This window comes from Callospermophilus lateralis, unplaced genomic scaffold, assembly GCF_048772815.1.
Source record: "Callospermophilus lateralis isolate mCalLat2 unplaced genomic scaffold, mCalLat2.hap1 Scaffold_63, whole genome shotgun sequence".
Lineage (NCBI taxonomy): Eukaryota > Metazoa > Chordata > Mammalia > Rodentia > Sciuridae > Callospermophilus > Callospermophilus lateralis.
In genome coordinates, this window is record NW_027514713.1 from 1,116,299 (window position 1) to 1,130,652 (window position 14,354).

The window sequence follows — 14,354 nt, forward strand, 5'->3', positions numbered from 1 at the left end:
TCTAAGAACTCAAGGTCAAATGAAAACCACAATGAACCATCTAGTATATGGGGGGTGGGTAGAGAAGAACACAGAGTGGACACTTAAACCTGATGAGGGTATCAGGGGAGTACTCTCTCAGAAGGTGATATTCAAACTAAGTCTAAAAAACGACTGCCTTTTCTACTTAGGCAATCCCACCAAAAGCCTTTCTTGACATCAGAGCCTTTCTTGACATCATTGATGTTTATGACTCTCATGGTCCCTGAGTTAAACATTCATTCATTCATTCAATAAATCAACTAAGTATCCATAAAAACTTTCTGGTAACATAACACAACTTGAGCATTAAAATGACACTTGTCAATCTCTTTCTAGTCACTAAATCCCCATCCTGGTCCCAGCTGGCTACTGGCATGACTGTGACAGTGTCCATGGGAAGCCAGCAGGATGGAAGGGAAGATGATCATGGAGGGTACCTGTCTAGCCTGTGACCTTTGCAAATCTACTTCATGGCTCTGCCCCTCATCCATCCTGTTAACACTGGGAGGTGACCGTTGTTCCCATTGGAAAAGTGAAGAGGCTGAAGCCCAGAGACCTGGGAGACCTGGAGGAAGGCAGTATCTTGGGGATAGGATCATCCTGCCCTCTGAAGTCTTTAGCTACTACTGACTTGAAACTTTACTCCCACCAGCATTCCAATTTCCTGGGAAAATTCCAATGCCTGTGCAAAGATGGCATCATCAAATTTCTAGGATCTTACATTCTTATGACACCTAGGGCTCAATTTGGTCCTGTCTTGTCTGATATCTTGTTGGTCCTTTGAGTCCTGTATCTTTTTATATTAATTCAGTGTCACAAGAAATCAGTCCTTTGCTGGAATTTCCAACACACACACACACACACACACACACACACAGAAGACATACAGGCTCAGACAAACATATACACACACAGATACACTCTTATGGATGGACCCAAACAGATATAAATAAAGACACACAAATGCACACACACAGACTTGGACTGCCTCACAGACACACAGACACATAGAAATATAGACATACATACTTATAGACTCTTACATACTTATACATAAACACACACATAAAAATTGATAGATACTCAGAGATCCATGGACACACACACCAGACTTGTATGTGCAGCAGAATTTACAAAGGTCTGGGGATATGAAAGGAGATTTTAATGCAAACAACTCATACATGAATGTTAGGAATCTTCTTTCAATTCTCCCTGAACATCTTGTCCCTTTTCACCTTTTATATTCCCTGCCCCTCATCAATATTCTCCTCCACCTTTTTCCTTATCAGAACAATTTATATCTTTTCAACTCCCTAATTTCAAAGTCTGCTCTGGACTTCTCTTTGCACCTCTCTCTTCTAATGATCTAGTTCTGCTGAGAAACACACTATAATTTGGTCTCCTGCACTCACATCAGGTTTTGCAAGGAAAAAAAAGCAGCAGAGATTTATTTGCCCACTGATGTGAAGTATATCACATGCCCTCACACAAACCTAACCTAAAATGATGGCATGGAGCTCACCACTTGGTCACTATCATTATTAATCAAGGGTTTTGTCTTGGTGCTATTGGAAGTTTCCTTCTCCCCTCTACAAATCCACAGAATTTTCCCACAGTCCCTTCACCCAGTTTCCTCTAATATTGACCCTTAAAAAGATTAAATAGGCTGGGCACAATGGTTCATATCTGTAATCCCAGCAACTCAGGAAGCTGAGGCAGGAGAATTGAAAGCTTGAGGCCAGCCTCAGCAAGTAAGCAAGGCCCTAAGCAACTTAGCAAGATCCTGTCTCAAAATAAAAAAATAAATAACTAAAAAAGGCTTGGGATGTCTCTCAGTGTCCAAGCACCCCTGGTTTCTATCCCAGATACAAATACATAATTAAAGAACTATAGTATAATGATCAAAACAAAGACATCAAACTGGGTACAAAACTATCAACTAACCTATAGACTTTATTTGAATTTCACCAATTTTCCTTTAAGATCCTGTTTCTGTCTGGGATCTTGTGTTGCACTTAGTCATAATGACTCCTTACTCTCTTCAAATTTGTGGCAATGCCTCGGTCTCTCCTAGTCTTTTATGACTGTGACCCTTTAGAAAGATGCTGGTCATATGTTTTGTACAGGGTCTCTCCTCTTGGGTTTGGTGTTTACTTATGACTGGGCAGAGTTATGGGTTTTATAGTGAAATGTCATAGAGGTGAAAGGTCCTTATGGAATTATTTGGTGGGAATGGGGACACATCAGCATGACTGGTTAGGACTGATATTAATTTCAATTATTTAATTAATGTTATGCTTTTTGGATTTCTTACTATGAACTTACTATTTCTCTCTTTGTCATTAATAAATATATTTTGGGAGATACCTTGAGAATATCTTATTTTTCTCTCAATTTTTACTCACTTAGGGGATGTGGCTCAGTGGTAGAAAACTGGCCTGTCATGGGTGAGGCCCTGGGTTAAATTCCCAGTAGTAGAGGAAAAAAAAACAACAACTTTGCTTTTGCTCACTTAAATTTTGGCATCCATTCACAGATCTTACCCATAACAATTATTATTATGGTCTCCTAAATGTTATTTTGTTTTTATTTCCCTCATTCTTTTTTATTTATAAACTGTAATTCTCTTTAAGGAAACAACTTGCTCTTTCTCTATTCTTTTATTTTCTATTTTTTCTATTCATATAGAAAAAATAGAAAATATATATATGGTTATATATTTAATTCTATGATTTATAATCAAATATTATCATTATTTATTTGCCCAAACTCTTCTAACTTGGCTGTTGGGAACTCTTTCAGATTGTTTCCTGTATCCTTTCAATAAGTCCCTATCATATTGACCAAGTTATGCTGCATGCATTACAAATATGTCACAATAAATCCTCCTGATAAATGTAATTGCAATGTACCAATTTAAAAAAAAAAATCAATCCCCTATTCCTTATTGAGCATGTCTATTTTCTGCCACCACAAGGAGTTCCAGGATTATTTTATATTTTCCCTGCTCCAGTTCTGGGATCAACCATTTCATAAAGAGACCTGGTCTCTATTATTGGAGAATGGTATTTAGAAGCCAGATCTGGGTGGAGATCGGTCCTGCTCATTGCTATGGAAAAAAAGTTTTAAGTTCTCTTAGTGTTCAGAATTTGGAACTATGTCAAATCCATAAATGCATGCATACACATACATCTCTTTTTGTTTGTTTTCTTTTTCCTTTCTTCAAAAATCTTTAGTTCATGTTTTTACTACTAATTTCAATTCAACACCACAGTGTTCATCCTAACACCATCTTTTTTCTTTTCCTTTTTATTTTTTTGTACTGGGGATTGAACTCAGGGGTACTCTACCACTGGGCTACAACCCCAACCCTTTTTATTTTATTTTGCATCAGAGTCTCAGTAAGTTGCTGAAACTGGCCTCAGACTTTCCATCCTGCTGCCTCAGCTTCCTGAGTAGTTGGAATCACAGGTCTGCACTACTGCACCCACCAAATGTCCTCTTTCCTTACTTGTGACTGTGGAATTCATTTTTCCTTTTCTTTTTTTAAATTAAAAGGCTGTTGCTTACATATTGCTAAATTGAGAAAAATGTTCCTTGAGTGTGCCTGACACAAGAACACAAGATTGGTTGCTAGATAATGTTGTAAGAAGCTACATAAAATAGAAGCCAACTGATTTAATGGTCCTTCTTCATGCAAAAAGAACTAATCACACTTTTTATGCTTTATTGGCAGTGGGGTGCAGAAGGGTCAGCCCAGGCTGTGGAATGTAAGCTTATTGTTCCAGCTAAATGAGACAGATGATATGGGATTGAAAATTTATTTAAGCAGTTGTTTGTCAACATGGTTCTGTAAAAAAAAGTTATTTCTTGCTCCAGTCATCTGGGGAAAATTTCCAATCTGAGGTCCTCTCACTTTGGCCACTGCCCTCCCTGGAGGCAACCTGCCTCTTGGGATACTCTTTATCTCTTCATTGATTTCTGGTCTCTTCTCATTCCAAGAATCCCAACATAAGTGCTGCTTCCTTTTCTTCCTACAAATTTTTCCTACTGTGCTTCAGCTATGTGAAAAATGATGAAGGAAGGGAAACAAGATTAGATCACTCTGAGGGCCTATGGAGTATTATTATTCCCAACTGAAATCCCCATTCTTTGAGTTCCTTCTAGTACGAAAGAAAATAAGCTTGTTGCAGGTATTATTCCTTTTAGAGTTATCAATGATTCCAGAAGTCCACATAACTGTTTGACTGCCACCCTGACCCTCTTGCAGAGAGAGGTGGGGGGTCATCTACACAGTGGCCTGGGCTGACCATAAATGAATTGGAAACACCCATAGTGGGGAGAATGTCAGTGAAAGTGGGAGCCTAAGGAGAACCTATGTTTTCTTAGCCATATTCAAAAAGCCTGAATGGAACTGTTTAGCAGTCACAGACTTCCTGAGAATGCACTGGGCAGCTTCCTGGAGGAAGGGAGATAATTCATGATTGGGACACTGAACCATCACAAGAATGTGAAGAACTCATTTTGAGGATTCTGAGAATACTATACATTCTAGGAAGGAATGTTTAGCACAGTCACTTAGACTTGGTGGGATGTATGAGTGATAATATTAATGATGATGTCTTTGGGGGCATGCTGAGTAGGGATAATAGCAGTGGTTTAATAAGAAGATACTCATAACAACCAAGGTGGTTGAGGTTTAGTTCATATCTTCCTTATGAACAGGCAAGGCACTTAAGTTTTCATCTTAATAAATTCTCACAACTGTGAGGCAGGTACTCCCATTAGTCCATTTTACATCTGACAACTGAGATTCACAAAGGTGGAGTATTGTACAGTGATCACAAAACTACAAGAAAACAAAGGCCTTTCGTAAATATTTTACTGTGTGGTCTTGTTGGAAGGATCTGTCTTGTGGGTTGCAGGGATTTGATTTAGCCGAGGTAATAAGCATGCATGGGGCTATGGATGGTGCTTTAGCACAGTGTACCCAGTGCTAGTTACATGACTCAGAGAAAAGAAACTGAGACCCGACTGCAATCTAATGATAGAGGTGCTCAGTGAGCCAGTAAAGGAATGTGCTGATGGGGGCAGTCATAGCACCAGGGATTAGGTCACCCAATCACGTATTCAATGACCTGGCTGGGGTTCAGAAACAAGGTGATGAGAATTGAAGTAAGGCATGCCAGACAGACACAACAGCAGGAGCCAAAGCTCTGTAGTGTGCAGTAAGTAGCATGGCGTGGGCCTACAGTGACAGGCAGTTTAATGCAGCCAGAATACATGGTTCAAGATAAAAGGAGAAAAGAGAGAAAACTGGAAGAGAAGCAGGGGCCTTAATTGAATCAGTCAAGGCCTTAGGATCTAGATAGATAAAAGCCTGGATCTGGAGTCCAATTCAGCCATGTACGAACTATTTTGACCCTGGGCCACATCTTTAGAGGTTTTTTAAGCTTTGTTTTACATAACTGGAAGCATAGTGACAGATAATAGTCTACATGTTAAACTGACAGCTTGGGTACCTGGTCTGGAGTCACAGAGTTGATGAATGGATTTGTCAAGAAGCATTTCTACTTTCTACTACATGTGATTAATGGATTTGTCATGAAGCATTTCTACTTTCTACTACATGGGATGAATGGATTTTCCAAGAAGCATATCTACTTTCTATTACATGTAAAGCTTTATTGTTCATCAATTGCTTATATATTCTTACTTACTTTTGAATATTTCAGGTCATTTACCCTGTTAGTAGTGTGATTTTTCTGGCTCTGGGCTTGTCCTCTCAGTTTAGGTAGCCCTCAAGTGTAGACACCATATTTTAATCTATCATCACAAGATGTAGCCATGCAGGAATCTCAGCCTTACTAGACCATTAGAATCACTTGGGTGTACCAGAAAGCTGCACAGGTCTGTTCCATATCCCAGATGTGTTAAACTAGGACCTTCAGGACTTTGGCTTGAGCTTTCACTCTTGGACAGAAAAATGTTTGAATCAATGAGTAAACAATCATACTGTATGTACAGTTGTCCCTCAGTATTTTTGAGAGTCTGGTTTCAGAACTTCTCCTTGACTCCAAAATCCATGAATGTTCAACAATTTATACAAAGTGGTATAATATTTGTATAACCTATACTTATTTTTGGTACATTTTGAATTACCTCTAAATTACTTATAAAAACAGTACAATGTAAATTCTATGAAAATACTTGTTATAATGTATTGTTTAGGAAATAATGACAAGAAGAAATGTCTATACATGTTCAGTAAAAATGCAATTTTTAAAATATTTTTAGTTGCATATGGACACAATACCTTTATTTTATTTGTTTTATCTATTTTTTTAAATGTGAGACTGAGGATCAAACCCAGTGCCTCACATATGCTAGGCAAGTGCTCTACCACTGAGCCACACCCTACCCCATAAATGCAGTTTTTTTAAAAAAATATTTTTACTTTTATTTTTGTAGTTGTCGATAAACAGCATGCCTTTATTTTTTTTTATTTTTATGCAGTGTAAGGATCAAACCCTGTGCCTCACACATGCTAGGCAAGCACTCTGCCACTGAGCTATAGCCCCAGCCCTCAAAGCAATTTTTTAAAGAAAGTTTTTGATCCTCAACTGGCTGAACTATGGATATAGGTGGCTAGCTAAATCAGTCAGGATAGACTACAGCAGGGTATGATAGATATTAACCCCCAAATTTCAATGGCTTAAAATCAAAAAGATCTGTGTTTTGCTCACATTATGCAACCATGATAGTTTGATTGAGGGCTCTGCTCAATGGAGAAAACATATTAACGGGCATTATTGTTTGTCCTATCAGAGAGACATATCTCAGGCTCATCTCTCACTAGCATTAAATGCTCCACCCAGGAATGGCACAAACTCCTTCCATGCACACTCTTTGGTCAGGACTAGTCACGTGACCTGGAAGTGCAATACTGGAGGTTCCCAGAAGGTGAAGAGCCAGAAGTCATTGGTGAGCAGTGCAAATGACTACCAGACTCTACAAAATTGGCACCATCAACTTTATTTCTCAGCAATACTTACAAGGTGTGTTCAAGGCCAAGTATAAAATATGGAGTGGGATTTCAATTTTTTTTTTTTTTTTGGTTTGGCACAGGGCCCTAATTTTTTGTTTTGCTTTTTTTTTTAGTTTAATGAGGCTTGATGGTATATGGCATTAAACTTGGTGGTTAAAAGCCTGAATGTCCAAACCTTCATCTCTGCCACTTACCAGATGTGTGAGCTGGACAAGTTAAAGACCATTTATACCCATCAAAGAGATAATCAAAGGATGTGAGAGGCTAATGAAGGAGGTTCTTTCTCAAATCCAGTGCTTAGAACCAGACAGCACTTACCTGAGTAGGACTGATGGGGAGAGGGCTACTTTAGGAGGTTTCACAGGAATTGGGGTGGCTCCAGATGGCAGGGAGGATGCATGTTTATCCCCCATAAATTGCTGCCTCCCTGCTTGACCCAGTGTGAATGTTTGGGCTGAAGAATCAGAGAAGCCAACTGGAGTTGTTTTAACCACATGAATTAGATAAGGAAAGGGGATGTACAGGCTTCCTACAGATTCTCTCTCTCTCTCTCTCTCTCTCTCTCTATATATATATATATATATATATATATATATATATATATATATATATATATATACACAGTATGGGGATTGAACAAGGATCTTGCATGTGCAATCTACCACTAAGCTACATCTCCAGCCCTTTTGAAAAGGATTTATATTGAGATATGGTCTCACTAAGCTGTATAGGCTAACTTTAAACTTACCATCCTCCTAGCCTTGCCTTCCAAGTAGCTGGGAATACAGGCATGTGCCACCTCATCTGCCCGGGGCTCTCTCTTAAAGCAGATAAATTTCTTGTACCACTGTCTCTAGCAAGTTTCCCCAAAATATCCTGGGCTCTAATGGGCTTTGGCTTATGAGAGGCCAGTGTTTTGGGGTAGAAATACTACCTGCTTTAAGTAGAAAGGGTATTTCATGAGAGGATGTGAGGCACCCCATAGAATCATTGTTAGGGCTGGAGAAATCATTGACCAAAAAAACTGTTTTAGATATGACAGTTTGGATTATAGGCCTGTGTCATTGCACCTGGCAACAGTTGTACTTTAAATTGCAGTATTATTATGAAACTTTATATATACTTGATCTGCATCCACCTTTCTTAAGAGACACCTCATTGAAAGGGAGAAACTTTGTGGTGTATCTTTATGATCATTTTTTATGAGCTTTACCAGAGTGTTTAACATAGATAAGGTTCCTAGAGGATAAATTGTCAAGACTAAATTATATGATACTTAGACTTTTCTGACCCATAGTAGGTTGGGGTTTTCAAAGATTAAAATGCTTTTTACAGAACAAAATTATGTCTATGAAGTTGCTACTCAGAGTGTATTCTACAATTTTTCCCCAAGGTCTTTATCAGTACCATTTTCTTATCAGTGCTGTGCATTTTGGGGCTGTGACTCTTATGCAAATTTAAATATAGAAGATAACATCCTTCAAGATACCATAGTGTGACAAAGGAGAAAGGCAAGTACAAGAACCTTTAGAAACAGAACACTCCCTAAGGCATTAATCAAAATGTATGTGTTGTAATCAGTTTGGGAAGGATCAATATGAAGTCTGTGAGAAAAATGGCCTTTCCTGTGTTACTGGCATATTTAATGTGTTATCAAGCCACATTTGTATACACTGAACTTTAAAATCATGCAGGGGAGAGAAAATTGCGGGAACATTTGGTTCTTTTGAACTGCCCACTTTTAATTCAACATACTTTGTTGTATATTCATGTACCACTGATGCAGCAAATGTCACCAGCACTGCTGAAAATGAAGAGCATAGTCAAATAATTATCCATTGTACACCCCCAACAAGTAATGATCAACCCATTTGGCTGTAATATTTTACTTTAAGTAAACATTGGGCAAATATATTTAATCTTCCTGGAGATGGATGTTATTTCTATTTTATAAAGGTGGGACTAGATGATCCTGTAAGGCCTTCTGATTCATAGTGTGGCCAGTGTACCAGCATCTCTTGCAGAATCTCAGGCTCATACCACTGAATCAGAATCTGCATATTAACAAGCTCTTGCAGGGGAGGGTCATGTACATCAAGTTGGAGAGAAAATTTCTTGATGGTCCTTTAGGTCTAGAACTAGTTCTGATGTAAGTCACTGGTCCATAATTTTTTTTTTGTTTTTATATTATTCTTTATTTATTGTAATGCCAGGGATTGAACCCAGGGCCTCCAAAATGCAAAGCTTATGCTTTATTACTGAGCTTTGTAACCAGTCTTCTTCTTCTTCTTCTTCTTCTTCTTATTATTATTATTATTATTATTATTATTATTATTATTTTATTTCATTTTATTTTTGGGTATTGATTGAATCCAGGGTTGCTTAACCACTGAGCCACATCATCAACCTGTTTTACTTTTTCATTTTAAGGCAGGGTCTCATTAAGTTGCTTTGGGCCTCACTAAGTTGCTGAAGCTAGTTTTGAACTTGTGATCCTCCTGCCTTAGCATCCTGTGCCACTGGGATTATAAGCACACACCTATAATTTTTTAAAATGCAATCTTGTCTATTCTTTTTTTATTTAATTCATTGAAGTTGTAGTTTTAGGAAAGTTATTAAATGATGCCAATATTTACTTGATTGTAATGTCATATTCTGCCTTGCCTACCAGAGAACTTGGATTTATACTTTTACTATAAAGGCAAGGTTTTAAAAATTTTTTGTTAAATCAGGTGCTACCAAATAGATTCCTATTAGTATGATGTCACAGGATGAACTGGCCATTAATTTTGGGGGTAGGGAGGGTGACGGGGTAACAGGGATTCAACTCAGGGGCACTCAGCCACTGAGCCACATCCCTAGCCCTATTTAATATTTTATTTAGAGACAGGGTCTCACTGAGTTGCTTAGCAACTCAGTGTTGCTGAGGCTGGCTTTGAACTCACAATCCTCTGGTGTCAGCTTCCTGAGCCACTCGGATTACAGGTGTGTGACACCATGCCTGGGTTGGCCATTAATTTTATAACTTAGAATCATCAGTGCTGTGAATTCACTAATAACTGATGCTGAATTGTGAGCTTCTTAAGGGTCTATGTATGTATGCTTTGAATATTTAACCCATTTCCTTGTGTGGAGAAGGAGAACAAACTTAATTTTAACAGATGAGTAAGTGCAACTAGCATGAATCATTTATGTAATTTATTTTATTGTGAAGATATTAATTTTTGACAGTTAGGAGTGCAGTTTACTCTTTTGCCCATGAATGATTCAAGTGTTGGAGATTGTACACAGAACTGATGATCAGTGAGAAGGAAACAACATACATTTTGAAGGGGACGGTGGTACTGGGGATTGAATCCAGGGGTGCTTAACCATTGAGCCACAGTCTCAGCCCTTTTTTATATATTATTTATAGAGGCAGGGTCCCACTGAGTTGCTTAAGGCCTTGCTAAGTTGCTGAGGCTGGCTTTAAATCCATGATCCTCCTGCCTCAGCCTCCAGAGCCTCTGGGATTATAAGTGTGTGCCATTTTGCCTGGCAGGAAACAACATTCTTTGTAGTACTGGACACACCTATAATTGGGTTCATTCTGGAGGCTGAGGCAGGAGGACTGCAAGTGCAGGGCCAGTGTCAACAACTTAATGAGACCCTCGCCAATTTAGAGAGATCCTGTCTCCAAATAAAAAGTGAAAAAGGCTGGGTATATACTTTAGTGGTAGAACACCCCTGGGTTGAGTCCCTATACTACCCTCCCCACAAATAAAATGTGAGAAAGAACTTCTATTCTAGCACTTCCTAATGGTTCAGAGTGAAAAGAAATTTGACTAAAAATTTTGTGTTCATTGAAAATCAGATAAATGATGCAGAACTGTAGTTCTATTGTATATGTCAAATTTCATGACAATTCAGAAAGTTAAAACATCTTTTAGGCAATCATAATACATAATAATAATAATAATACATAGTTTTCTTGTTCTTTATAGTCAAACATTTTCACTCCTTAATTATAAATGAAGTATTTTTCATTTGTGACATTACTAGCATGTCAAAATCAGTTATTAGAACCAGCAATTCAGCTACTAAGTGCATTCTTGCGATTATTTACTATTATATAGGGGTTTTGTTTTGTGCCAAGCTTTGTATGAATATTTAACATTGATTATCTACCATAACCAACTTCAGTAGGTTGCTGTTAAATGCCATAAGAAACTGGGTTTAAAATGTTAGAAATCTGTGTATATACATACACATACAGTTATAAAATATATATAGAGCTGGGGTTATGGCTCAGTGGTAAATGGTAAAGCTTTTGCCATGTTGGAGGCACTGGGTTTGATTCTCAGCACCACATAAAAACAGACAAACAACCAAATAAATGTTCATCAACAACTAATACAAATATTTTAAAAAAATAAAATACATAGGGATAAGGAAGGAAGAAAAAAAAAGCTAATATTTACTAAAGTTCTAGTTGTGCCCAGCAGCCTGCTTAAGTATTTATGTATGCAAATTTACTTAAGCAGTCAACTGTATTAAGTAGGCATTATTATCCACATATCAGAAAATGCAACTTATTAGGCTTAAGTGGCCTTTTTAAGGTAAGAGCAGCAAGTTATGAACCATCTGATTCCAGACCCTCAATATTTTAAGTACCTTTATTTGCTAGATACTGTGCTTTGTATATTTAGTATAAGAAAAAGTAGAGGGCTGCGGTTATAGCTCAGTGGCAGAGTGCTTGCCTGGCATGTGTGAGGCACTGGGTTCAATCCTCAGCACCACATAAAAAATAAAGATATTGTGCCCATCTACAACTAAAAAAAATATTTAAAAAAAGAATAAAGAAAAAGAAAAAGTAGAAAATTTCTTGGAAATATCTCTATATGGCCTTACCAAATAATAAAAGAAATTAATCATGGTTATGTTTTGTTTCAGTACTAGTGATTGAACCCTGGGGAGCTTTACTACTATGTACCCTCCCTGGAGCCCTTTTTATGTTTTTAGTTTGAGACAGGATCTTGCTTATTTGATGAGGCTGGCCTTGAACTTGCCATCCCCTACTGCTTAAACCTCTTCAGTCCCTGGGATTATAAGTGTGTGTCAGCTACCCCAAGATATTAAGCTGCTTAATTTTTAAAGTAGCCTAGTCTGTGACTGAAATATCTTAAAAGCAATATTTTTTTTTCCAGTTTGGTTCAATTTAAATAGGTAGCTGATTTATTCTAGATTCAACCATCATTAGTCATTCTATCAAGAATATTAAATGAAATATGGTATTTTCTAAATTGTCTTTCATGTTTCTGTTTCTTTTTCATGTTAGGTGCTTTTAAGCCCTGTGAATATTTACTGGGAGGCTGGATGATACATCCCACCATGTGGTTCATTTTCTTAGTTGCATTGTTTTTCAACCTGCTAGTCTTTTGAACAACCTTCACATCTTGTACATCACTGCCTTCCTCCAAGTTGTTCATAGACTTGATTTCTGTGTCTAACTTATTCATGGGAATCTATTCTGGCATCTTAACTTTTCTTGATGCCGTATCCTGGGGCAGATTTGCTGAATTTGGCATTTGGTGGGAGACTGGCAGTGGCTGCAAAGCAGCTGGGTTCCTTACAGTTTTTTCTTCAGAAAGTGCCATATTTTTATTAATGTTAGCAGCTGTTAAAAGAAGCTTATCTGCAAAAAATATCATGAAAAATGGGAAAAGCAATCATCTCAAGCAGTTCCCGATTGTGGCCCTTTTTGCTTTTCTGGATGCTGCAGTATCAGGCTGTTTCCCCCTTTTTCATAGAGGGGAATATTCTGCATCACCCTTGTGCTTGCCATTTCCCACAGGAGAGATGCCATCATTAGGATTTAATGTGACTTTAGTGCTGTTAAACTCACTACCATTTTTATTAATGGCCATCATCTACACTAAACTTTACTGCAACTTGGAAAAAGAAGACCTCGCAGAAAACTCACGATCTAGAATGATTAAGCATGTTGCTTGGCTAATTTTCACCAACTGCATCTTTTTTTGCCCTGTTGCATTTTTCTCATTTGCACCATTGACCACTGCAATCTCTATCAGTCCTGAAATAATGAAGTCTGTTACTCTGATATTTTTACCACTGCCTGCTTGCCTAAATCTGGTCCTGTATGTTTTCTTCAATCCAAAATTTAAAGAAGACTGGAAGTTACTGAAGTGATGCGTTACCAAGAAAAGTGGATCAGTTTCAGTTTCCATCAGTAGCCAAGGTGGTTGTGTGGAATAGGATTTCTACTATGACTGTGGCATGTACTCACACTTGCAGGGTAACCTGACTGTATGTGACTGCTGTGAATCTTTTCTTTTGACAAAGCCAGTATCATGCAAACACTTAATAAAATCACACAGCTGTCCTGCATTGGCAGTGACTTCTTGCCAAAGACCAGAGGGATATTGGTCTGATTGTGGCACACAGTCAGCCCACTCTGACTATGCAGATGAAGAAGACTCCTTTGTCTCAGACAGTTCTGACCAAGTGCAGGTGTGTGGACAAGCCTGCTTCTATCAGAGACGAGGATTCCCTTTGGTGTGCTATGCTTACAATCTACCAAGAGGCATAATCCACTTGAATCTAATGTATGAAATATGATATGTCAAGAGCTTTGTAATGTTTTGACCAACCAATAAAAAAATAAAAATAAAGAAAATACCAATCAAAAAAAAAACTTATATAAGTGAACTTAATAAAATCTTGGTGAAATGGCAAAAAAAAAAAAATTTTTAAAAATGAAACTAAAAAAAAACCGAATCTACCAAGAGGTAAAGACTGAACTACTGTGTTTGTAACTGTTTCCCCCATCAACCAAATTCACAGTGCTTATAGAGTGAACCCTATTCTGTTCTTTTATCTGGGAAGCACTCCTGTAATCACTGCCTGGTGTCACATAGAAGGGAAGGTGGCAGTTTATTTCACAAATCTGATATTTTTCAAAGAACAGGTACCTAAATTATTAATTGGTGAAAAATGCAATGTCCAAGGAATGGTGGTCTATTTAAAACAGAATTTGAAAAGGATTTTGGGTGTGGTATAGTAATATAACTTGTAGGTTTTTCAGATCCATAAGGAGCAAATTTATACCTATTTCTGAATTAAGCACAAGATAAAGGACAGCTGTTAATATTTTTAAAAAAGGTAGTTCAAAATGTGACTTTATATAACTGACAGAAAAGTCTTGCTAATTTTACCTAATATTTGATCATTAATCTCAGGACAACTTACTCAGGGCCAAAAAAGGAATTGTTTCCCAAATAGAACT

General features: G+C 37.6%; 1 pseudogene; it reads left to right on the forward strand.

Annotated features, from left to right (window-relative positions):
* The first annotated feature begins 395 nt into the window (after window positions 1-395).
* Window positions 396-13,687, forward strand: LOC143389523 (leucine-rich repeat-containing G-protein coupled receptor 4-like; annotated as a pseudogene).
* Window positions 13,688-14,354: the final 667 nt, after the last annotated feature.